The sequence below is a fragment of the Ursus americanus genome, chromosome 35 (genome assembly GCF_024610735.1).
Source record: "Ursus americanus isolate L20-20 chromosome 35, mUrsAme1.1.p, whole genome shotgun sequence".
NCBI lineage: Eukaryota > Metazoa > Chordata > Mammalia > Carnivora > Ursidae > Ursus > Ursus americanus.
The window spans coordinates 23,939,620-23,963,450 of record NC_142161.1 but is presented as its reverse complement, the minus strand read 5'-3'; the positions used below and the strand labels follow the sequence as shown (position 1 = coordinate 23,963,450).

The 23,831-nt window shown below is 36.2% G+C and overlaps 1 long non-coding RNA gene across 1 annotated transcript in view; it reads right to left on the bottom strand.

Moving 5' to 3' along the window:
- Nucleotides 1-12,719: 12,719 nt before the first annotated feature.
- Nucleotides 12,720-23,831, bottom strand: part of LOC123793475 (uncharacterized) — a 185,941-nt gene continuing 174,829 nt past the window's right edge. The window contains exon 3 of the long non-coding RNA XR_006780005.2: nucleotides 12,720-13,476. This is a non-coding gene — a long non-coding RNA (uncharacterized LOC123793475). The remainder of the gene's footprint in view (nucleotides 13,477-23,831) is intronic.

Genomic DNA, 23,831 nt, shown 5'->3' with positions numbered 1-23,831 from the left:
TGATACTGGAAATGTCTCTATAAAAAATCATGTTAAAAAAGTTCTACATACTGATTACAGTATTTTTATGACTATAATTACGTAGACATATATAAATATGTCTTTTCTATTAAATCAATAAATACTGAAAGAAAAGGAGTAGTTAAAACATTTGGAATACTATACTATTCTTATAAAAAAACCATTCATTATTTGTGCTGGTAATAATAAACAAGGCAACCAGGTTCTTGTCTTCCTGGATCCTGCAATCTAATTAGACATGCAATAAGCAGAGAAATAATGGAGGAAATTCTTACAAATTGATGTAAATTCTATAACAACTGAAGAAAGCCATTCATTATACAGCATATGACGGCATATGTGCTGAGAGAGGAATTTCGATGAATCAAGTACAAAGGCTCAGAGTCTGTGAAACAGTGGCATATTTAAGGTAGAGTCATGGGTAATAAATAGGGTGGATGTCAGTGCTTTGGGAGAGAGTAAAAGGAGCTGAAGTTAGAGAAATGGGCAAAGACCAAGTAATCCAGAGACTTTGCAGCCACAATACAATGTTTGGATTTTATTCAATATGTAATTGGAAATCACTGAAGGATTTAGCAAGGACAGACATGATTAGATTTACATTTTAATAAGATCAGCCCAGCTGTTCTATGGAAGAAAGGCTGAGGTGTAGAGGCGAAAGTGGAAAATAAGATTGGCTAAGACAATTCTGCAGTAGGTCCAAAAAAAGATGCTGGTTTCGATCATGTGGAAGCAGTAGGGAGGGAAATACTTGGATGAACTTGAGATGAATGTGAGAGGAGGTCATGGCTGTCTGTTGGTTATAGAAAGCGAGGGCAGGGAGGAAACAAGCACCTTGGACCATTCACTGAAATATAAAGGTGGGAAGAACAACATGTTCTGGTAGATGAAATTATGGTTTATTTTGGAAACACTGAATTTGTGGTTTCAATTAGATGTTCAAGTGGAAATGTCAGGCAAATTGTCTCAATTTCAGTGGCAATATCTGTCCTGTGGATACAAATTTGAGAGGTATCACCAGCTAAAGTCATGGGAACCAAAACTGACTCCTGTACACACTGCTAGTGTTTAACGTATTCTTTTCTTTCCCCCATGGTTAAGAAAGTCTCCTTAGCTAGTGTGTGTGTATATATGTATACACATACATATACACACACATATATATACACACACACATACATGCATACATACATATGTATATTTTCCGTGAAGTTAAGATGCCAGATTTGAATTTTTATTATTGGGCTCTTGTACATTGCCTTACACACATTGGGCTGACAATAAATGTTTGTTTTATGAGAAAAGGAATGAATTTAATTTTTGTAGAGAAGGCATTTTTTAAGCCTGGGTATGGTACTTTAAAAATATATTATTCTACCATCACACAATTAACAAAAATAACTCCCTACAAATTATTTTCTGATACTTAGCTCAATACTCAAGTACATTTTATTTAACTACACTAACATAAACAAGTACTGGGGAACCTTAATGTTACACTTTACCTCTATTTGAAAGACCCACTCAAGTAATAATATTACAGTATGACAGCTTTCTGATTTATACTCAGTAAAATCTAATTCTGAGAGCAAAGCCCCTGGATGGGTTCATCTGTGGTCTCTTTCATGGTTTTGAAGGACATCTTCCAACATGCTTCCCACCTGAGATCCTTATTTGGCTAGCACCCACACACCAACACAAATCAGTCCCAAACCTCCCTATGACATGCATCACCCAACATCTGACACCGTATTTCAAATGTTGTTGTTGTTGTTATTGTTACTGAAAATTATAGACAATAGTTTCTTGGTATAGTTCCACCACATTGCTGCAGGTCTGTAAATTAATCCCATTCTACAGAAAACAATGACATATTTTGGTACTTCAATTCTAACTATTTTCAGAAAAAAAATTTATTTTCCTTTTGCAACAGAAAAAGTCAATAATCCAAGACAAAGTCAATGCCCATGTAATTTTTAGTTTAAGCAATAATACTAATACCTCCCTGACATGTTTGCCTGATGTTTATAGAAATATGCCATGATTTACGAGGAATTTTAAACTAGCTTATCCTCACTGTTTTGAGTCGTCTTTTTCATTTCAGATCTGCAAACCAAAACACATACTCCAAATAATATGAGCCTTCCAATATGCTTCTATTGCATTCTTAGGCATGCCAGAACTTTAGTTCCAAAGAGGAATTTTTCCTTTGATTTTTATTTAATAAGAGAAGGGAATGTTGTTACTGACAGATTGTTATTATAGCAAATTTGGCAAATACTACCTTAAAAATTCATGAATTTAAACTTTGGTCATAAAGTTTAAAGGCCATTGCTCCTTGTTGATTCAGAAAATAATATTGACATAAATATAAATCAGCTTATCATGAAAAAGCTATCTGAATTATTTACACGAATGTTTTAAATAATAAAATATTGTTATGGCTAAGTCACTACTGACACATACAAATTTTTCCATTATATTAGATTTAACTGTTAATGGGCACAATGCATTACTCAATTACAAACAATGAAGGATAAACTGTTAAACTGTAGTAAGTATAAAAGTTTATATTTTGTGATTTTTCTTGACATTTAGAAAAAATTGAACTGTTACCTGTTCCAACACTGTATAATTTCTTGACCCTCTACGGTGCTCAATGTGTCTACTGTGTATATTAGTTATATGGTTTATCTTGTGGAGTTCCTTACTGAAGCTACCTCAAGTGTCTATGGCTATATTAAAATTTTCATCCTCTGATAGCACAGTCATCAATAACTATAACCCATTGATTTTATCGCCTTTTCACTTCCCTCCTAAGCTAGCTTAAGTTCCATGGCCAATTACCATAATAGCTCCGTTACCCATACTCTCAGCTGTCTTGTCATGTTCTCACTTCGCCACATTTGCTTTGCCAGAGGGAAAAATGCAAGCCCTAGTTTGTGCCTACAACCTCTAAGCTAAAACACACACACACACACGCACGCACACACACATGCACACACACACAGCCATGCCGATTGCTTTTGCTTTACATTCAAGGTCAATAACCTCAAAGAGGCTCTTGAGGCTGCCCAGCAAGCATACTCTAGTGCACTGGTTCGATATTCTCCCATTTTCATAGACAGCTAAACACCTTCTGCTCTTTCTTTTACCTGCTCTTACTTTCCCCACGCCATCACGATCATCTTCCAACTTTTCTGAGAGTATAGAGTAATCAGAAGCGAATATTCTAAATTCCCACCATCATAGCTACCAACCAGCATGTGCCCTTTCCTTTCTGTACCATAGATGAACCACAGCTGTTCTTGTGTAAGACCAACTCCTCCACCTGCGCCCTCTCATCTGCTCAAGAACATTGCTCAGCAATTCCTTTCTCTCATGTGTTATTGATTGCTTCTCCTCTTCACCGGATCATTTCCGTCAGCGTACATAGATCCTGCAATTTCTTCCATCTTAAAAAAAAATCTGCTTTATTTCCCATTTGACTACAGTTCCACATCTGTGCTCCTATTTACACCATTTCCCTTGGAAAGAGTAGTTCTATATTCACACTCTTAAATTTTTCTTCCCCCTCTCTCTTAAACTTACACCAGCCAGGTTTTCCACCTCACAACTCCCCAGAAAATGTTGTTTTGGATGTCACCAATGTCTTCCACATTGATAAATCCAATACTTATTTTCCAAGCTTCATCTGGCTTGATTTAGCAGTGTTTGACACAGACGATCAATCTGTTCCCTGAAATATTTTCTTCACTTCTTGTAGAGAACACAGGCTTTCATAGGGTTTTGTTTTACTTCACAGACTACTTCTTCACAGTCTCCTTTACTGATTCCTCCTCATCTCCCCAGTCATTGCCTTTGTCACGCTGCAGGCGCAGACATTGCATTGCTTCTCTTCGGATCTCTAATGAATACAGACAAAGTGGCTGACTGGCTTTGGTCCCATTAACCATTTTAAATGCTGTCTATACAGCGAAGACTCAAAAAAATTACAGCTGTAACCCAGACCTTTCCTTTAAGTTCCAAACTTACATACCTATCTGCCTGCTTAGCATAACAACTAGGAAGTACAAAAGCCAATTCCAGCTGCATAGACTAAGACCCCAAATCTCTATCCCTTTCCCTATTCTGTTTCTCCTCAAGTTTTCTCCATCAAATTAAGTCTTTTCTTTCAGTTGCTCAGTCTTAAAACTTTACTGCTTCCCTTCTCTCTTTTCCTACATCTAATCTATTAGATGGAAGCTATTGTAAGGACAAATAAAAATGAAAAAGTTGAGGCTTAACCCTCCCTACGAAAGGTCAGAAGAGAGACTTCACTCCCACTGCTTTTCTTAGAGCATTTACATTAGAAAAACCTATTATTTTAATACATTTTTTAAAAAAAAAATGAGTATATACATTTTGGAAACCAGATATAGGACTATTATCAGTTTTTTGACTCAGAAACGTCTTTTTTAAGGACCCAAGAACCATCTCTTTGAAATGTAAACATTTCTGTGGGAAGGTAGGAATCTGACTTCGTGGGCTCATTGTTCAAGTTGCAGAACTACTTCCTATCATAAAGATGAAAGAATCCTGTTTCTCCTGCAGATGGGGCTGATTAACTAACATAGATGGTCACCTCGATAACCAGGGGAATTTAGGGTAAACTATATGTGACAAATAGCGCTGTCAGGTCCTCTTACTTGAGGACTAGTTATTGTGGGTTGTGTCTTCTTTATTACATGAAAAGGTGAGATTTCTTTCTGTCTGCAATCTCTTAGCAGATTGCTTAGCAGATTACCACATTCTACTTTAATGCTGATTCAATAATAAACTGTTTCTTTTCTCCACTACTTTTGTGGAGAGGACTTCTGTATTGGGAGAAAATTTTGTTTTTAATTTTATGTCCCAATAATTTATCTTCCAAATTGACCCAGAATCTACAATTTCTCACGATTTTAACTTCTACCACTCCATTCCAAGGCACTTGCTCATCTCATTGGAATTACTGAAATAGCTATCTAATTAGCCTTTCTCTTTCAGTCTTGGTCCCCTTAAATTTTATTGTAACACTATAGCGAGATCTATCCTTTAAATCGGAAATGAGATCATATCTTTTTCCTCTTCTCCCACACTAACTTCTTATGAAAAATTATTGTAATCTATAGAAAAATTAAAAACATACAATGAGTATAAGATTGGCCTAGATTTACCAACTGCTCATTTTTTGTAACATTATTTTATCTTTCACTATATTCTACTCTAATATATATATGACTAGAATACATATGTGTTTCTGAATCATTTTAAAGTAAGTTGCAGCCATCATTATAATTCATCCCTAAATATTGCAGCATGCATCAATTAAGAACAAGGACATTCTTCAACATAACCATAACACGATCATCACACCCAAGAAATTTAACATTGATACAATTACCTTGTCTGATAATCTGTTTTCAAATGTCTCAAATTGCTCCAAAAGTCTTTACATGTTTTTAAAATTACAATGTAATAGAAGGTAGTAAGATAATGCATTACATCTGAATATAGTGTGCCTTTAATAGAAAGAAAAGTGTGCCTTCTTCTCATTTGAATATGGTACAATTTTTAAAATATGTCTTAATCTAGAATAGCCTGGCTATTTCCTTATGATTAAATTAAGGTTGAATAGTCTGGCAAGAATGCTAAAATAAGTAATGTTGTGGACTTCTCAACAAAAGGAGGAGATGGGGCGCCTGGGTGGCTCAGTTGGTTAAGTGCCAACTCTTGGTTTTGGCTCAGGTCATGATCTCATGGGTCACGGGATCACGCTTGCCTCCTCCCTCCCTCCACGGAGTCAGGCTCCACACTCAGCAGGGAGTCTGCTTGAAGATTTTCTCCCTCTGCCCCTCCTGCCCCTCCAATAAATAAATAAAGCTAAGGGGATAGGAAAGGAGGAGACATATCCAGAAATACGTTGCATCAGTTAGTCCCATTGTGGTGGTATATACCAAATGTGTACATAGAACAGGTAACTCTTTTTATATAACACATAATCTACCAAATGATATTTTGAGAAATGACAAATGCCTTCTAACCCAATAACTTTGTATCTAGTGGTTTAATATTATTAATGATATTTCTCTACACTTATTATTGTGGCAGTGGCAAATGGTAATTTTCATAATGTATCATTATTCTACATTTATTAGCATAATCAGAAAATAACTGCTTTTTTACTACTGCTCCATTTTATTTATAGCACTTTGGCTTTATGGATTGATGTTTTTAAAAATGTAATGTGTTATAGTTCATGACTGTACCTGCCTGTACCTATACAGGAGTTAGGAAATACATCAGATATTTTAACAAAGAGAATTTAATACAAAGAACAATTAGTCATATAAGGATGCTAACCAGGGAACTGAAAAGGCAAATAAAACGAACACAGTAAAATGCTAAGGTATCGTGGAAATAATGACAATGAAGCAAACAACACTTGAGGACCAAGAAAGAATAATGATAGCACTTAGACAAGAAAGGAATTTAAGGGCCCAAGGTGATATGCAGAAAAGGGGTAAGTTTAGGCAAGACTTTTTAAAGGATGGTTGAAAAACGCAGAGCAGTGGTCTCAATAGTTTTGTCATTCCACACAACACTGTATGCTAGTGCACTACACGGAGAACCTTATTCTGATAGTCTCATGAGAAGCAAGTAACAAGTATTTTAGATGCCTTAGTGAGACATCTGCAAATTAGATGGTCAAAGATAAAATCGCAAAAAAATCAGGGTCCTTCACCACACAGGGTCCTTCACAAAATCAGTGAATTTTCTGGTGGTCCAATGGTAAGAGTGCCAACTTCCTTACATTTTAAGCAACAGAGTATGTTTTCAACCTTTTTAAGTTTTAGTTTTTTGATATGTAAAAAGTGATAGAGTGGTTCTAATTTTGATTCCTCTTGTTATAATTGAATTTTGAATATCTTAATGTGTTTAGGGTCATGCCTATACACTTTTCATTCTTTCACCTCAGGATTTTAGCGTTTTTACTTTATTCTCGATTTTAAAGGACAATAGAGTTTTTGCAGTTTTTAAAATTTTAGATGGTGCTAATTATACTAAGGGAAGATAATTTGTTCTCATACATTGGCCAGAAATCTAAAAGAGGAATCTTTCATCAGCTGCTCCCTTCCTCGCGGAAATTCTTCTAATAGTAAAAGTGGGACTTTGGGGATATTTAATTTAAAAGATTTCCCATGTAGATTCCACACAGAGACATGTGGCAAACAGCTGCAAACTGATTTAGTGAGTTGTCTGCTGCAGGTATTTTTTCTGGAGGATTCAGCTATTCTCTGGACAACATTAGCAACTTTAAAAATAATATATTATGCACCTCTCTGGAATGACTCACTGCCTCCGGAAAATACCGTGATAGTCCCATTTTATAGATGAGAAAATTGTGACAGAGTTATCTGAAGTCTCACAAATTAGAAACCGGCGAAACTCGAAATAGAACACAATTCTTTCTTCTGCAGCGCCAAATTTTAATGACTGCTGCTTTAATCACTCTGAAACACCAGTTTTTAAAATCTATGCTATTTTCAATCTCCTCCTTAAACGCCCCACTTACATTATTATACATCTATCATCGCAAGAATACATGGCGTTCCCTGTGGCCTTCCAAAGTGGAAGCCACTAATTTTGCACCAGTTCTGCATAGCTATGAGTACTGTCCTAGTCACCTCCCGCCAGGGTCAAATTATTGGACCTCCACACTCGGTGGCTTTGAAGCTCATGCTCTAGGACTCTCCCTCACACCTGACTTCCCGATCACCTTTCCTCACATTTATTGAGTGCTGTGGCTCTAACTCACAACTGTTTTATCCATATAAAATCCCATAATTGGAAAAAAAATCTAGCTTAGTATGTATTACTTTACATTTATCATTTATCAAGCACTTACTTTGTCTAGCCAGTAGGTTATGAAATTTTCATAGATGCCACCTCATCCTTGACAACCTTATAAAGTAGGAGTAGTTATTATTAAGGTTTTGCAAATTAGGAAACAGAAGCAATAGTAATTAATTTAGCCACATTACAGAAATGATGGAGCCCGGATCTGACCTGGGTTGGGTCTTCCTTCATTGCTTATACTCTACTGCCACTAACAGTGTAACAGAAAGAGTAACAGCTTCTTCAAGACAGCAAATCTATAAGGCAAAGTTTTCTTTTATAGGAGAATGCAGTTGATTCTCTCTAGTCTTGGGAAATGTGCTCAACACCCTGGGCGCATCACCAGGCTCTTCTGACAAAACCAAGTTATACAAGTTTATGAAAGCTAATGGAAACTGAGGAAAACTTGGGAAAAATGGCTATATAACCGAGAAAATGAACAATTTCTCTTAAGAGTGAACACTGCTTCCACCTGTCCTCAGGTTATTTGCCCTGCTCTTGGCAAGCCTCCCCATGGCAGGGGTAAGTGGATTTTTATTAACAAGAATTTCCATGTTTCATCTGAAGTTCTCTTCAGTCCACAAGAATTCTTTTCTTTACCCAATCTAAGTACTATCCCATTTTCTGCCTCAGAATAACCAAAAATGGAAATGTCATTTCTTTTAGAAAAGCAAGAAATACAAACCTCCTTAACACACTTTCAAAAATGAGACAATCTCACTCTCATACCTCAAAAAACCCTCAATCACAATATTCCTCAGTGCAATTCCCAGATCTGAGTTATTTGGTCTTATTTCGTACAATGTTAGGACTCCATCAGTCCAGTTCAGATAACAACAATCCCAGTTGATTAATGAAGTTCTTTGTCACATTCTGTCAGCTTGAAATGGAAAGAACATTAGGCCAGTATGTGCCTTCTTTCCCCCTCAATTTTGTGATTTTCTGAAGACAAATGCCTTAAGAAATAAAGAACTGATACACATTAAACTGGCTTCTTTTTTTCTCCTCAAAATTTATATCCTGGATGTTTACTTAGATAATAATTGACATCAGAATTTTGGAGCCAGAAACAACTTGAGAATTAATCTCCCATTTTTTAAGGTGAGAACAGATGTCTTTCTACGTAGTTATGGAATATATGGTCACACATCTAGTTAATGCCAGTATTCTGACTAGAATCAAGCATCTTCTATACCGAAATTCGGAGAAGTAGTCCTAGCAAAACATACACGATCCTCTGCCTGCTTTTCTTGCAGCAGTTGCCCTTGGAAGAATTATAGGTATGGAAAAAAATCTGTATCAGAATTCTTCTGAATTTATTAGGAACAGCAGTTTTGATATCATTTACGTGGGCTTCCGTCACAGAAAAATATCAACACTATATGTGCATATATCTATCTCCATTAGGACATACCTCACACAGACACATACACATACTGAAAAGTAAAAGAAGTTAAAAGTCTGTATCTATAATACAATTTTTAGGAAATGAGAATTATACGTATGGATCCTGGCGTGCTAGGACTCTAAAACAGGAGTTAGCTCGCTTTTTCTATTAAGGGTCAGATAATAAAATTTTGAGGTTTGTGGGCCGTGTGGTCAATCTGTCATAGTAAGGAAATGGCCATAGACAATATGTAAATGAATGAGCATGGCTGTGTTCCAATCAAACTTTATTTACAAAAACAGGAGGCAGGCTGCAGTCTTCCAATATCTACTTTGGACCGATGCACGTGTCCCTTTGATTGGTCAGTCATTCCTTAAATATTTATTGAGTCACTCTTTTATGCCAGTAACTATTCTAGACATTGAAATGAGAGCAGCAAGGAGAGCAAACTACCTGTTCCTTGAAGTCAGGGTCAATACATTATTAACTTAGTATATACTAATTAACAGCAAATTTATGACTGAATATATAGTATTTTTGGATGAAGAAAAACACAGCAGAATAAGATGCTAGAGTTTGAAAAGGGCAAGGAAGGACTTGCTAAACTAAACAGCAAGGCCAAGAAGATCCCCCTTATGAGGTAACATTTGAGCGTAAAACTGAATCAGGTGGATGCGGGTACCATGTTCATATTTGGAAAGTTTAGTTAGCCGTCCTGTGTAGATGCCTGTTCCGTTTGTCTGTCTGTTTTTCCTTCTCTCGCATTATTTAGTTCTTTTAACATCTGATTTACATGTGTCCTGTGCCCTGATGTCTGTGCACGGTTGTCATTTGATATAATCCTTTATTATCTATTTTAACTGCCCCCAAACACCTTGGTGAGCTGTGAGGTCACGCGCCTGACACAGAAGGCTACTGAAACACCCACACCTCATCTCTAATATTTGTGAACTGGGGTAGCAGCCCTGCATTTTTCCTTCTGAGCCAGAGAAAGCTTTGACACCACAAAACCCCTAACCAGATGGCACCACCACTTTGTACGCACCAAATATTTTCTCTTTAACAAAAAATAATCATTGAATTTCATGTAATAGTCCATAAGTTTGGAGATCACGTCCACCAAATCGCTAACCAATCAGGACAGCAGTATATAGAGCAACTTAAAAAGGGAAGTTTTCTGAAATAATTTCATCATCTCCCTATACCGGCTTCAATTTTATGTCCTCACGAATTTTATGACTGGCAAACTCAGTAATATAACAGGAAGGGATTCCTATACCCTACTAATACATTTACTAAAAAATATTTATTGAGCACTAACTATATGCCAGTCATTAAGCAATGTGATAAGTATGTAATAATTAGGAAGATGGTCATAGACCTTGCTACCTATGTTCTGGGAGGGGGTAACCCTCATGCCCCTTCTAAACCTCTCAGCCCCACCTCTTATGCATACCACTGCTGTGGTACAGCTTTGAACGGGTGTGAACATCACCTTTACTTGGACCCAGCAGCCCAGGCCTCTACTTATCCCTCCCGAAATCCCGAATTCCCACCCGAAAATGAGACCCCATGGGGATCCACTCAGCATTTCTTTATTCGCAAATCAGAAGACAAACAAATGTCATGGGCTACCCTGGATCACTGAAGATGGAGACAATGAATTAATGAGTTTCTCTTCCATCGGTAGGGTAGACAGTTGTAAAAAGGATTTTATAAAGTTTCTCTCAAGCTCCAGGAGGACAGACCACTTCTAATCGTTAATGGCTTTCCTTCCTTCCCTCAGTCTGGTCTCTCACTTCTACTCCCTGGGAAGCATTCTCAATTAACCTACTTGCACACAAGCCTTTCTCTCAGTTCAGCTTTGAGGTAACCCAGGGCAAGACAGGAGGGAAACAGACCACACAGCCCCCTAAATAAACATACAATTGTAAGAATTTACATGTAAAGAACTTATATCTCCCACATACATATAAACACATCAAGAATATTTTGGAAAGTTTTGTGACCATATTGCTGGAGTAGTACACCAAAGTCAGTAGGGTCCTGGAAGCGATTTCTGAGGAAATAACGCCTGAGGTGAATCTGAAGAAGACACGGAGGTTAACAAGGCAAGGAGAGTGAAACCCAGGCAGAGGGAAGAGTATGTACAGATACCTCGAGGATGAGAGCAGCCAGTGTCACTGAAATGCAGGAAGCCAGCGATCAGAAAGGGGACCAGGCCTTACAGGCAGTGTGAGTCAATACAGGATTATGATTATTCTTTTAAGAGCCAGGGATATTCGATCAAGAATTTCAAACAAAAGAGCTTTCAACATATTTGATTGTTTGCTTGTTTGTTTTAAGATCACTCCGCCCACCTAATACGTACAAAGTCAATAACCATAAAGCAGCAGAACCAGTTTCAAGGCAAGATCACCTAATCAAATCCCAAATACTAAAATTGAACCTGGAGCTCTTACTTGCTAACTCTGCTTCTATTTCCCAACCTGTAAAATGAGGATCTTCGAAACTTCCAATTCAGATGTTTTCATTTTTTCTGCTTCAACTCTTACAATATTATGATTTAAAATAATTATTTCCTCATTACATGCATAACCTTATATAAAATTAAATATTAATTTTCAGTTCTCGCCCTTCACAGCCCCTAGCTACTGCAGACACTAATTAAGGTAGAGATTTATTTTTTTAGCCCAGAGCTCTTGAATGATTCATGTAAAGCCTTTAGTCTGATAAATGTTCAACAAATATCAGCTGTTATTAACAGATAAATAGTACAAATTAATTTTTTTTTTACTAGATTTTAACCAAGTTGAAGATAGGGGCTATACTTGGATTCACTTTTATTTTCAGCATCTAAGATAATTCCTTATAGTTAGTAGTCATTCAATAGGTGAATTGAATGTGTGAGTAAATGAATAAATGAAATCCTTCCCATTTGAACGAGGACAACCTATTTAGACCTCAGTCAAGTGGGCAGGAATCCGCTCATTCACTTAGTTACTATCATCCTTGGGGGAGGAGCCACATGGCTCAGTCAGCCCTCATGACAATTCCGTAAGGTAACTTGTTCCTACTTAGAGAAGGAAATTAAAGCAAGAAAAATAAAAGTTTAAATGACTTTTTTGAGGTAAGATAGGCAATAATTGGGGAGTAAACAAGGCCATCGATTCGTAGACCTCTTGATGCTCATCTTCCATTCCTCGTTACACCCAAAGAAGATCCTAAATGGTCAAATATACCCAGTGACCTCATTTTACTCCTCATTCTCCAAACACATCACAGAAGTTCTCCTTTCTATACCACTGGTGAAAAGTCTCCTACTTTGGATTTAAAGTCCTCGACAATTGTAATAATGAAAAGGTATGAAAAACCAGTGAATACCAGGAAAGTTTTTCTACACAGACCTATGTGTGGGGACCAGAGGAATTCAGAGGTGTTCACATTTAGTCTTATGGAGCACGTAAGTGAGCTCAAAATCTCTTAGCTTAAAAGTTGGGAGTAGGTTCCACAATGAAGGCTTGCTGAAGAGAACCATGCTTCAGATATTTTAGGAAACGGTGCAGGCCCCATCTCTATATCTCTTTTTTAAAAATCTGGAGTGATGTCTACAACATACACAAACAAATGCCAGAGCTGTCATGATTTCTGTCAGGTATGACAACATCAGGACCTACATTAGTAGGTTTCTTGATCTCACTGTTCCATTCCTTGTTTCTAATCGACAGAGAATTACATGCCTAAGTTCTAGACTTCCACTTGACTCTGAACCACAGAACTTTTGCCATCGTTTCTGCACATGGTGTGCCAAGCCCCTCGTAAGACAGCTACCTACAGTCCTGAGATCCTACTCCTTAAAATATCCTTAACCAAGAAGGGTATGATCCTGCTCTACACATTCCCTAACCACCACGTGATTCCCATAATAAATAGGTTAATCTTCCATTTCTTAATATCTGAGCCTGGCTAACTCAGAATTTTACCATCTTTTACTGAAGCTGCCATTACCATGTCTGCCTGAAGATTAGAGTTCCCACAGAAAGCCAGCAAAAACCAGAAGCCAGGAAGATGCAAAAAAGGATTCTTACCTAGAGCCTTCAGGTGGAACAAGAATGCCTTGAAAAACCTTGGTTTCAAACTTCTAGTTTCTAGAATTGGGAGAGAATAAATTTCTGTTATTTTAAGCCACTCCGTGTGTGATCACTTGTTATGGCAGCCCTAGGAAACGAATACAGGTGGTTTCTTTAACTTCACCAAAGTACTACATACTCAACAGAGAGCATCACAACCCCACTGAGATGCAAATACTGAAGAGTAAAGTAGGCTTGTTCATCATCAGAAGGACTGGATTCAGTATGCTGGGCGCAAAGGAATTAAATCCAAACTCATGCCTCAACAATTTGATAACTTACCACACGTCTCAGAAGCTTAATTTAATAATCAATATTCCATAGCACAAACGTTAAATACATGGACACATGATTTTCTATATAACTTTAACCTTATTCTAACTCAAGAATCTGTGTGACTTCCCTGATTACAAAGCACTAAATCTTTGATTTTCAGTGTACGTTTAGTTCTGAAAATTGTCTAATTATACTGCATAACTAATTACTATGCCAGCAATGTAATTTTACTAACTCTATAAAAATAAGTCCGTTATTTATCGTAATTATGATCATTACTCAAATGCTTAATGACAGGATATTTGAACTATTTTTTTTACTAACAAATTATCAAAAATTGACAATGAATTTTTCTCTTTCAGAAAAGTGTCTAAATTTTTTTAAGAAGGGTCAGAGCATGATCAATCATTTACTCCATACTTACTTTAGATTCAAAAACTTTAGAGAAAAGAGCATAATGTTTAAACTGTATTTAATTTCAATGTAGATCATGGATTAAAAATGAAAAACAATTTAAACAGTGGTTAAAGATGTCTCAAAACAATCTGAATACTTATCTATATATTTTTTAAATAAGTAAAAACTTCAAAAGTTCTTCAGGCTTACTGATCATTACATTAATTCTATGGTAAAAATTAACTTCTTTTTTTATTAAAAGTCAAAACTTAAAGTCATTATCTCAATAGAATATTATAACTTTCTTTTAAAAGAAAAGAAATGGGCCCACTGAGGACTGACAAGGGCACTCTACAAAGTCAAGGGCATTATAATTGTCAAAGAGCTAAATAACTATTTCAAAGTAATCGTGAGAGACATTAATGCTGCAAAATAATCATATAAGGAATTAATTATTTTACAGATAACTGGAGGTTAGGACCACCTCTATGATAAAGGAGAAATATGAGATATATGTACACATCCAGGACTTGGGAGGATTCAATTTTGGAATAATAAAACAACAGGTAAAGTGCTTTCTCTTATAACATCGTTTTTAGCAAAAAAAACCATTACATTCTGACCAAACAATGCTTACAGAAACTTGTGGGGGAAAGATGAGAGAAAATGGACACTCATGAACTAATAAAAATGAATCAAGAGTACATAAAGGAAACATTAGTATGAAAAAACCCACAAAATATGTTGAGAATATACATGAAGCTTTTAAAGATGTGTAAAGAAAAATGCTGGACTAATAATCAATAACTAGAAAAAGCTGCTCTGAAAATCCTAGTATCTCCTCAATGGATTCCCTTCTTTGTTAGGATTTGAGAGGCAGTGTGGACATTGTACATCTGATTTTGGTAAAGTATTTATCAAATACTTATGAACAAGTGGAAACTCAAGACCTTATACTAATATTATTATATAAACAGTTATTACTCAACTGGGGTGTAGGGGTTCTAATAAAAATAGATAATTTACACACTGCTATTTTAGCTTTATCCATTCCAAAATTCTTCCAGTTTTGGATGACTATATAAAACATATCATTATTTAAAATTAAGTTTATTCAAAGACAGACGGGACTGAAAATATCTAAAGGGAGCAAATGTAGAACCCAAGGAAGTGTTTTACCTTTATCCTAAAAGCCAAGAGGCTGTCGTCATTTTAGGTGAGAGATTTACATGAGCCTTTAAATTGACAGATGTAAATGAGTCACCAAAACAGCTAATGGATGTTTGGACTGCATGATTAGAGGACTACATTTAAAAACACATTGGTGATTGCCTTCACTCTACACTGAATATACCACTTTTATATTTTAGTACCAGACAGACAGCCTTAATGTTCTCTTCAGACCGACTAAACATTAGACAGGTTTCTTCCTGTTTATAGGCCCCTGACCTCTCTTTTTTAAGAACATTTACTTTAGAAAATTTTCAATTGTAAATTCTTTCTCTGCTGCTTTGAGATGTAAATCTTCTCCTACATAGCCTCTTGCCAGTTTTATATCTCAGGAATGTCTTTTTCAAGGGCCTGGGGGACCATCACTTTGAAATTTAATCATCAAGAAAGATAATGTCCCTATCTTCCAGTCTCTGTGGGAGAATAAGAGCCTAACTTCAATAAGCACCAATTAGCAAACACAGATGGCCTAATTACATTGACCAACCTCCCCACTAATGTCCTCCAGTACTTTTCTGCTACTTCACCCCAGTTCCTAAAAACTTTCCCACCTTTTGTTTCAGCAAAGTAGAGTTCATTCTCTCTCTCCTATTGCAACAGTATTGAATAAAGTCTTCCTTGCCAATTTACCTTGTCTGGTGCAATTTTTCTTTGGCAAAAGTTCTAGGAACTAGAACAAAAGTTCAAAGAATCTGTTGATAAATTTGTCACAAATACAGAAAACAAACAAAAGTATAATGGCCCAGCTACAACTGAAGGGAATGAGGGTTTGTGCCTACCTTTTGTCAGACCTTCAGTTTTTGCCTACCCAACCTGAGGCAGTCCAGTCTTATCAGATCAATTTTGACCTGTTGCTAAACAGTTTTTCACCCTCTAGTCATCAAAATCTAGTTTAGAATTGTTATCTTAAGTACAATCTTCAGACTACCCAGAATGATCCTTGGGAAACCATGTCCCCCAAAAGCTACAGCCTTCTTTCTTAACCAACTGATTTCTTTTATACACAAAGACGTTTCCTTTACTTTTTTAGTTTTCTGCTTCATTTGGAAATGATACCCTACCTTTAAGTCTATGTATGCCAGGCCCCTACCAGAGGGAAAGTGAACCCCCGCCTCTCTTTGGGAAACTATCACTACCAACTGATCACTTAGAACCAAAATATTGTAAGCATGCCTCATACTCAATATCACCTGGGACCTAATTTTTTAGTGTTATAGCTCATTCTTCAGATTACATTATGTGCTTTGTTATTTGTTCATCAAAATAAAATCCCTTCTCTTTTTGTGCTAGGCTACATATTCCAACTTCCCTTGCAGTTTGGTCTGGTCTTGTGACTAGTTCCTGACAATGCAATGTGAGTGAAATGAATGATATGTAGGCCACGGCTTTTAAGATGTGAGGGATATTGTACATTAGGAGTTTGTAAGTTGTGGGTAAGGCAGATAAAAGTCTTGTTTAGTTCATAGGTCATTGAGCCATGAAGAATTACGTCTGGACTCAACAAAGAAGACTCCATATAACCTTGAGCTCTTGGAGCTTGAACTGAATGTAGTAAATGGAGAAGCACTTGGGTTGTCTCCTTCGTAAACGGATGTGAATGTGTTTTATGTGCTGGGTGAAGAATGCAAATGGAAAACTGGCAAAGTGTTTCTTTTTTCTCCTGGGCACAGAGGTATAATAATCTTCCAGTCTCCCCTACAGTTAGATGTGGCCATGCAATTTATTCTCAGGAATAGAAAGTAAATTGAAATAATGTGCATTATTTCAAGGCCGAAGCTTTTAAGACACAGAAGTTGCCCTTTGATGCTCTTCTACTCCTTTGACTGGCTTAAATGAAAAATACGAGACTAAATTGGAAGCTCTTATCGAAGATGGCTGAGTCTCCTTTACCCTGGGTCTCTGAAAGACTGTGAAGGAGAGATGATTCACCAATCTGTTTACCTGCCCAGGAATACCAGGGGGGACATAGACTTCTACTATGTCTAAACCTGTATGTGCTTGGGAATCTATTACAGCAGTTAGTGGTACCCGAATGCTTCTCAACAGAAGGTAATTTTGTCCCCAAGGGGGTATTTCACAAAATCTGGAGCTGTTTTTGTTGTCACAACTGGAAAGGGGAAGGAGAATGCTGCTGGTATCTAGCGGGTAGAAGTCAAGGATGCTAAATGTCCTACTATGCACAGAACAGCTTCACCCAGTAAAGAATTATCCCACCCAACATGACAACAGTTAAGGCTATCCCTAATATATATTATTGCTTTGTAAGTTGATGTTAATCTGTATCCAGTCCAAATATGCTGTACTCATTGGGAGAAATTACTCAGATGACATTATTTGCAACAAGAAGTCTTACTGTGTCTATTTTCATACTTCTGAAGATTATTCAAACTGTGGTATATCTATAATGTTTAAATGTCTATAAATCTGATTTTAACTAGATATTGCATGTTAGAAATGGCACACACAGAATGTCATTTAAAAGACAAGGGCATATACTAGAATAATGGAGAAGGCTCTAAATCCTCATTTAAAGTTTGCATTAGAATAACAGTAAGAAGTTAGTATTTTATTGTCCTTAGTTAAATTCCTAAAACATTTAATCTAATTTAACAGATTAAATATACTCTCATGGCTTTTTAATGCCAATTTGAAAGAATTTCTTTGACAGGTAACCCCAGTGTTTTGAGATAGTTCTTTCCAGAGAGTATCAGTACAACAATGTGAAAGATGGGAAAAAGAGAGAGCATGAGGTTAATGGAGCTGAGTATTTTCCCCTCAGCTTTATTGACATGTAATTGGCACATAACATTGTTTAAGTATAAGGTAACCAAGGCATTGCTTTGATATATTTATACATTGCAAAACTATTACCACCATAGCATTAGCTCCTACTTCCATTCTGTCACATAGTTACCAATTTTTGTATGTGTGTGAGAACATTTAAGATTCTCAGCAACATTTATGTATATGATACTATTATTAGGTATAATCTCCACGCTGTGTATTTGATTCCCAAATTTGTTAATCTTACAACTTGAAGTTTATATTCTTTGTCCAAAATTTCCCCAATCCCCCTACCCATCAACCTCTGGTAACCACCAGTCTACTGTTTCTCTGAGTTTGTTCTTTTTAGATTCCGCACATAAGTGACATCATACAGTATTTGTCTTTCTCTGTCTGACTTATTCTACTTAGAGTAATGCCCTCAGGTTTCATCCAGGCTGTTGCAAACAGCAGGATTCCTTTCTTTCTCACAACTAAATAATATTCCCTTGTATGTTTTTATCACATCTTCTTTATCTAATGGATCTGAGTTTAATGCAATGATTGAACATGGAAAGAACTAGTTCAAAATATGAGGAAGAAGGGAAAAATGAATTAGGAATTTCTAGGTTCAGTTTGAGTCGTGTAAGTGGCAATCGTTATCGAATACTAAAGACCCATTTTCATTTGAAACTTTGACTCCACAACAAATGATGTTCAAAGGCTTAGTAAAAGTAGATTTTGACATTGTGGTGGGAAGGTTAGGATCCACTTTTGTCTTACACTACAATGGAATGAGGGGGGATCCAGTGAGAACTTGAGCAATGCCTTGTCTGGGTAGGGAACACACTCAACTACTGTACCTTGTTCTGAAGTCCTTGTAAAAGGTAGGGAATAGAAAAGATGCACGGAGCCTTTGAAACTTTTCAAAACTATTTACCTCTCTTTGGAAGTTGAAATGGGGTCCTTGTGAACAGAAAAATATAGTAAAGTAACAATCCTAAATTTATTTCCATTATAAGATTTGTGGGTTATTTTAATAATTAGTTTATATTCACCATATATAGTACTACAAAGTTTCTTTCCAAAAGGAAAATCCCCAAACAATAGCATAGGGAAATTTGGTGAGCTATGACAAATTCGATGATAATATTTTTATTATTTTAGTCACTTTATAATTAGGCAAAACATTGAGATACAGGAAAAATTTCAAACCACTGGAGAATTTTTAAGAATTTATTCATCACACCATCAAGATTTTACCATATCTACTGACCTCTGGTAAACAGACAGCTTCATTCATTCATTCATTCATTCAGAGAGTGGGGTGGGAGGGACAGAAGGAGAGGGAGACAGAGAATCTTAAGCACGTCCAGCACAGAGCTGGATATGGGGGCTCAATCTCACAATCCTGAGATTATGATCTGAACTGAAGTCAAGAGTCAGTCGCTTAATGACTGAGCCACCCAGGCTCCCCAACCTTACTAATTTAATGGCCCAAACTTGCTTTTAGTGTTTTAAAATTATAGTAGCTTTTGGTTAGTAGATACAGACACGTAGAATAATTATTTTACTTAATCCATTACATGAACTGAAATACTTATCTTTAAAAGGATGTGTGTGAGTGTATATGTATGTAAATCTAAGTATTACGCAGTGGCTTTTGCAGAAAGTGATAGGTCCACTGCCAAATTATTTTGATGTTTTGCTAGATAAGAGCAAAAATAAGTATTTACACAACCCTGGTGTTATGAAAAGCAACCAACTAAATAACACCCCCCCCTCAATTTTTAAAAACATTTTATTTATTTCAGAGAGAGAGAACACTGAGGAGCCTGATGTGGGGCTCAATTCCAGGACCCTGAGATCATGATCTGAACTGAAATCAGATGCTTAACTGACTAAGCCATCCAGGGGTCACTAACATCCCCCCTCCAATTTTTTAGTGATTGAGACATTAAGAGACATTTGATGGAATGCAAGTAAAATATGCATACCATTTCCAGGCCAAGGCATGGGTGTGCTCAGGGGCAGCAGATAATGTGGCTTTTAGTTACTAGCACATGAGGAACCACGTGTAAACTTGGTAGTTAGACTCTCCATCACCCTGAGATCTCCCAGAGATCCCAGAGTTTGACTTTGGATTGCTGACCTTGAGGAGGGGGTTGAGTGCCTCTACTGTAAGAGGAAGGCTATAAAGGTAAGTAACCAGAAGCGTGAATGGTCATCTGTTTCCCAGTCTCCCTTACAGTTGTGTGTGGCCATGTAACAAGTCCGCGCTAACAGAATATGACTTGAAGGCATGTGTACACTCAAGGTCAAGGCTTTCTAGAGGTAAATGTGTCTCCTCCATACTTTTTTGCCCTCCTCAGCTTTGCTTTGACATTTACATATTAGAATGTGTCTATGGATTTATCTGATAGTCCAGTAATGGGACGGAAACAACTTTTTTCACTGTTCTTCCAACTTCTCAGAAGTTCAACTAACTTCCTCTCAGGAAGAAGTTGGTTTAGAAGAAAGTATAATAAAAGTAACAGGCAAGTAAGTATTTTTGGAAAATGAGGGGAAATGAATTTGATTAAATACTCAAAGTGTTCTTATAAATGCAAACCTTTTATAGTAATAATTTTAATAATATATTCATAATTTCAAAGATATTAAGCATATAGTAAAGTATTTACCATCTTTTCCCAGGAAGCTCATAACTTGACTCATTACCAAAATGATTAATATTCAGGAACATGGAAGAAAAGCTGCAATACGTGACTAACATCATTACATATAAAAAATTTTATTGTAAGCTATTTTATTTATAGCATCACTTCATATCTACCTGGGTAACTCCTTAAGACTATGGTGTTCAGAGGAACGACAACAACAAGATATTTGGAAGTAGCATAAACTTAATACATCGTGATAATTTTAGAGGAGAATTTGCCTAAATGTTTATTTAAACATAATCTATGCACCATGCAGACTTGGACTCTAAACTCCAGTGAAAAGAAGACCATAATTTTTAACATCATTATATCATTTAGTTATTCAATATTAAATGGCTTTCTGAAAATTTTCTGAAGAGGTCTTTTTTGATTCTTTTATATTGCATACATTCTATTATCCTCACCCAGTAAGGGTTGGTTGAACAGTCTTGGAATGTACAGTTTAAATGCATGTCTTTAAATAATATTAGAAGTCTGTTATAATCCCTTTCAAAATTCCAATGGCATTTTCCACAGAACTGGAACAATTCTAAAATTTGTATGGAACCACAACAGACCCAAATAGCCAAAGTGATCTTGAGAAAGAACAACAAAGCTGGAGGCATCATGCTTCCTGATTTCAAACTATATTATAAAGCTATAGCAATCAAAATAGTATGGTATTACAATAAAAGAGGCATAGAGATCTATGGAACAGAATATAGAGCACAGAAATAAACCCATGCATATATGGTCAATTAATTCAAAGGAAAGTCCCTTCAATAAATGGTGTTGTGAAAACTGGAAAGTCACATGGAGAATGAAACAGAATCACTTCCTCACACAATACACAAAAATTAGATCAAAATGGATTAAAGACTTACATGTAAAACCTGAAACTATAAAACTCCTAGAAGAAAACATAGATGGTAAGTTCCCTGACTTTGATCTTGGTGACAATTTTTTTTTTTATTTGACAACAACGGCAAAGGCAACAAGAGCAAAAATAAACAAGCAGGACTGTATCAAACTTAAAAGCATATGCACAACAAAGGAAACCAGCAAAATGAAAAGGCAGCCTACTGAATCAGAGAAAATATTTGTAAATCATATATCTGATAAGAGGTTAATATCCAAAATATAGAAAAAACACATATAACTCAATAGCAAAACAAATAAACAAAATCCAAACAAATGAATTAAAATGTGGACAGAAGATCTAAATAGGAATTTTTCCAAAGAAGACAAATACATGAAAAGTTGCTCACATCACCAATCATCAGGGAAATGTAAGTTAAAACCATAATGAGATTATCACCTCATACCAGTTAGAATGGCTATTATCAAAAAGACAAGAAACAGCAAGTATCGACAAGGATATGAAGAAAAGGGAATCCTTGTGCACTACTGGAGGGAATATAAATTAGTGCAGCCACTATGGAAAATAGTATAGAGATTCCACAAAAAATTAGAAGTAGAACTACCATATGATCCAGTAATTCCACTTCGAGGTATGTATCCAAAGAAAACAAAAACACTAACTCAAAAAGAAATGTGTACCTCTATGTGCATTGAAGCGTTATTTACAATAGCCAACATATGGAAACAGTCTACATGTCCATGGATGGATGACTGAGAGGAAACTGTGATGTCTATACACAATGGAATACTATGGCGGCATAAGAAAGAAGAAAGTCTTGCTATTTGCAATGACATGGATGGACCTTGTGGGCATTGTGCTAAATGAAATAAGTTAACCAGAAAAAGACAAATACTATATGATCTTACTTACTTGTGAAATCTTGAACAAACAAAATCAACCAGGGGCGACTGGGTGGCACAGCGGTTGGGCGTCTGCCTTCGGCTCAGGGCATGATCCTGGCGTTCCGGGATCGAGCCCCACATCAGGCTCCTCCGCTATAAGCCTGCTTCTTCCTCTCCCACTCCCCCTGCTTGTGTTCCCTCTCTCGCTGGCTGTCTCTATCTCTCTCGAATAAATAAATAAAATCTTAAAAACAAAAAAAAACCAAAAACAAAAAACAAAAACAAAATCAACCAAACAAAAAACAAGCTCATTCATACAGAGAATAGATGGTGGTTACCAGAGGTGGTGGATGGAAGGTGGGAGAAATGGGCATAGGGGTCAAAAGGCCAGACTTCCATCTATGAAATTAAAAAGTTGTGTGGATGTAATGTACAGCATGGCAATTCTAGTTAATAATACTGTACTGCATATGTGAAAGTTGCTAAGAGAGTAAATCTCAAAAGTTCACACCACAAGAAAACAAATTCTATAACTCTGCATTGTGAAATATGTTAATCAGACGCAGTGGGGTGATCATTTTGCAAAATATGCAAATATAGAATCATCACGTTGTATACCTGAAATGCATGTAATGTATGTCGATTACACCTCAATATTTAAAAAGTCTTCGACAGAAACTGATACTATAATTACAGCTAATATCCATCTCTTTCTACCTACCTATTTACTTATCAACCTATCTATTTAACTGCCTTCATGTCCCTATATTACCCAGACCCTTACGTGTATACAATGTAGATTGTTAGCCCTAGTCTCTACTTAGCTCTTTAATTTTAGTAAGAAACAATCATTCTAAATAGATTCTTTCATAATATTTCTGTTTAAGATTTTTCTTCCTCAGACTTTTTCTATATTAAGGAAATGTTTAATGGTAAATTAAAAATGTTTAACAAAGGCTTATCTAAAATAATACATCATTGAAAAATATTAATCATAAACAAGAATAAAAATGAAAAAGTATTGGTCTTGAAACTGAAAATCAAGCAAATATGACAAACATCAGCAGACTTGGATGACCCTGAAACTGAAATAGAAAGTTGAATAAATAATACCTTGGAATTTCAGAAAAAATTATTAACATAATTGCCTTTTAGATTTGAAGTTAAAATGGGGGGATAATCCCTTTTAGATCTAAGGCTATCAACAGGAATCATGAGTCCGGGCTAATTCTCTTCACATAGTTC